At 45.2% G+C, this 3,650-nt stretch overlaps 1 pseudogene across 1 annotated transcript in view; it reads right to left on the bottom strand.

The window, feature by feature from the left end:
• Positions 1-3,523, bottom strand: part of LOC144134033 (arylsulfatase B-like) — a 54,297-nt pseudogene extending 50,774 nt beyond the window's left edge. Inside the window, exon 1 of the transcript XR_013315117.1 lies at positions 3,268-3,523. The product of XR_013315117.1 is annotated as an arylsulfatase B-like (transcript). The remainder of the gene's footprint in view (positions 1-3,267) is intronic.
• Between the last annotated feature and the right edge of the window lie 127 nt (positions 3,524-3,650).

Here is a 3,650-nt window from a genome sequence, read left to right on the forward strand (position 1 = left end):
ACGAGTTTCACGGCAGCGTCGAACGCGACCGAGAAAGAACTAGAGTGTACGCATTTTCTTTCGCGCACAGGCGATGAGACACACGCAAGTCACCGGGGGAGCTAGTCGACCTGCCTGATCAAATACGTGGAGTCGCTTGGAGAGGGCGCGGTTCACTGGTGTTCGCAGCGCCCTCTGGCCCAGGTTGTCTATCCTATTGTATAGAATGCATGAAAACAAAATGTGACTTCATATGACATCACGGGCAAGCCTTGGTGGTGCGACAACTCATAACTCCCACGAGCCTTCTACGGGGCTGGCGGCACTACGATCAGAATGAGAAAGCTTTCGCCGGGCTTCTCGTCCACAAGCGCGGCGTTGATCGTGATGTCCGTGTAAGCCGTAAATTAGATAGAGGGGAGGAAGGGAGGTGGTGGTGGTGGTATGAGGGAATCACTTCGTAGCGACATAGGACATTGTCCTATGCAAGAGCAGTAACTGTAAACATATTGCACGCGTGTTAAGTGAATACTTTTCAATAAAACAATAGAGAAAAATGACAGTCTAGATTATATTCGCCAACTGGAAACATGACTCACCCATAAATCAGTAGGATAAACACACGAGAGCCGAGAGGAAACCCAGAACACAAACAAAAAAGCGACTGCTTGATATTGCGAAGCAAGTCTTGCAATTTGTAGCAATCGATGTACGAGGTGATGGGCGAGAGAACATCTTGCAATTAGCTACGCTGGGTGAGTGTAAAGGCTAGCACGAAGAGGAGAGCGGCAGATTGTGCATTTATTTCACAGCCGTAATCGATATTTCCGTTGTAAACAGATGACCGAAGTGACTGAAGAGAAAAAAATGTAAAGCTAAATATGATGAGAGGTTTTTTGGAATAGTTAGTCGGTGTTTTCTTTTTTTTTGAGCTGCGATAATTGCTTAACTGGGCTTTTCTTATCTCGCTTGTGCGCTGGCATCGTGAATAGTTTTAAACCACGAAAGGAACAACATGCATCTGGAAACACTGAACGTTTTAGAGTAACGTAAGTGCGCTGAAAACCTTACGCGTGGGAATCATTTTTGATATCAGAATGAATCAGTGATGTGTAGTCTTGTCTGCAATGCTCACAAGGAGAAGACCTCAAAAAGCGTTTCAGGTGGCCGAGTGGTCGCTAGCAGAACCGAGGATATGCTCTTGTTGTGAGCTGCGTCTTTGATCTCAACTAAAATAATCCCCAACATACCTGCAGGTAACACTGTGCTCGGCTCTATTGTGTAAGTAGCTAAAATAAAAAATGTATTGTTAATATAGTCGATCCCGGCCGCGGCAGTCCAATTTCGATGGAGGCGAAATTCTAGAAGCCCATGTATTGTGCGATGTCAGTGCAGGTTAAACTACTGCAGGTGGTCGAAAATTTAGGAACCCTTTACAACGGCATCCCTCATAGCCTGAGTTGCTTTGGTACGTTAAACTCCTGTAAACCGACCAAACTGTATGATCCTAAAAAAGGCGGAACTATATTTATGAAATAGGGTAGGTAAGTACTACATATTGATGAGGGTCACTTGAAAAGCAACCATCCAGTCGAAGTGAAAAGCAAGTGCCACTGCCCATGCGTCGCAAGCAATTTAGAAGTAACTTGCAGAACAGGTGTCCAGTGCCTCCCGGCACTCACAATTTTGTCCCTAAATAATAATACTCGCCGGTCAGCGTTAGAACCTTATAGGGTGGATGGCTATAATCATTTTTAAACTGCTTATTGGGTTGTTTCCTATGGGCGAAACAGAAAACATAAATGAACAACTAGTTCACGAATATCGCCAAATGAAGGCCTGTACCACGAGCACGAAGCCCACTGGCGGGAACACAGTAATGAATCTTTGGAAAATTGAAAGTAGTAGGAAATAATCACGATAACGATAGAGTTGGTAGGAAGTGCAGATTTACACAAGCGTCTCAGGCAGGGCTACATTTGACACTATCAAACAGAGTGGCCATTGGTGTATATTGAACACACACGTCGTCATTGACCGTTGGCGCTTTGTGTAACTGGGCACATGCCCATCTGGTCCGCACATGTAGCACTCTGTGTACTGGAGAAGGCATTAGAAAGCGTGAGAGACGAGAAGCTTGCGCACTAAGTAAGGCGTGACGTCGGGCTAGTTGGTTCTTGAGTTCAGAAATTTGAGAACTACTCGAATAAGAGGGAACAAGTTGAGGCACAAACAGAACCTGCACACTGACAGGAGGCACACTGCGCTTTGTGTGGCCCTCTTTGTGCCTCGTCTTGTTGTCCTTTCTTCTTCGCGCTCTTTTAGAACCATTGCGCACTAAGCATACACGGTCGCATGCACACGGTCGCATGCACACACATTTCGCATATTGACCGAAGAAGGCATGAGGGCTTACAGTGATAGGCTCAGTCGCTGCACTGCAGAAAGAATGGTTGAGCCCTGCAAGTCTCGCTGTGCCGACTGAATATGCATGACACAGGGTTGGGTGCTTACCCAAGTCGTCGGAAACGATGAGGACGATGTGTGGAGGTCGGCTTTGTTTTTGAGCGGATGCGAGTTGAAGAAGCATCAGCTGAAATATCGCATAGAAAAGCCTTTCCATGGCGGGCACATGAAGAGGACCGAAATGGCACTGGGAACGGAAAGTCCCGCAAGTAAGCATTTGTTAATACTGTGTTTTAAGTTTATCATCAATGGTTCTTAAGTATTTAAAGGTGCAGCTGATACACAGAAGGAACGCAGTGCACAAATTGCTGCCACGCCCAAAAATATTTCCATAAGATATAGAAAGGTATTGTAAAAACGGTGGTATTTTAAAGATGTGTTCCACCCAGAAGGCTATTAATTTTTTCGAGGCAAATAAGAATAAAAAACGGCGTTTTGCATAAACGTTTAGCTTAGGTGCACTAATAAAACGGCAGACTAATATTATAATGCCTTTTTCACTTCTTGCTCACAGTTCGAAAAATCATGAGAAAATAATTGCTGTTCTCGCGCAACATGACGATCGCGCGGAGCAGTTTGACTATTCTCAACGCCTCTATTTTCATTCGATTCTTACAGCTGGGCACCGCAGATTAATTAGAGTTCCACTGCGAACACTGCACTCGAACACTACATCGTGAACTGTATTCTGAAATAAATGTTTTCGAGCGTAGTCTTCAGCGCACGTAACAAGGTTCCGCAGCTAGCGGTGCAGTAAAATATGTCGCAGCAGAGCTCGCAAAATCGGCGGATGTTTTCTGTTGAAGGACAAGCTCTACTCACCAGGAGACGAAATGTGGGAACCAGGCTCACCCTGAAAAAAACAACTGGGCACTAAGCTGCCCCGACACTACCGTTCTTCGTAGAGGATGTACGTCTGCAATAGTGAAGCCATAAGTCCGGATCTTTCACGACAAAAGTGAGAGTGGCAGTGCACCACATCCTGCCCATTCTACACCGAAAACCACGTAATAAAAACAGAAAAAAAGATAGCCTGTTCATTTCCCAATAACTTCAAAAGAGTGTGAGCTCGTGACTAACTGCCCTCAGTCAGCCGCCAATAAAGGTGGGTAATCTGTCGCAAATTGCTCACGTTATCTTATAGGAAATTGATGTCATACGCATGATAACTAATCTATCATGGCTGAACTGCAAAAGCTATCTCT

The sequence above is a fragment of the Amblyomma americanum genome, chromosome 5 (genome assembly GCF_052857255.1).
Source record: "Amblyomma americanum isolate KBUSLIRL-KWMA chromosome 5, ASM5285725v1, whole genome shotgun sequence".
NCBI classification, from domain to species: domain Eukaryota; kingdom Metazoa; phylum Arthropoda; class Arachnida; order Ixodida; family Ixodidae; genus Amblyomma; species Amblyomma americanum.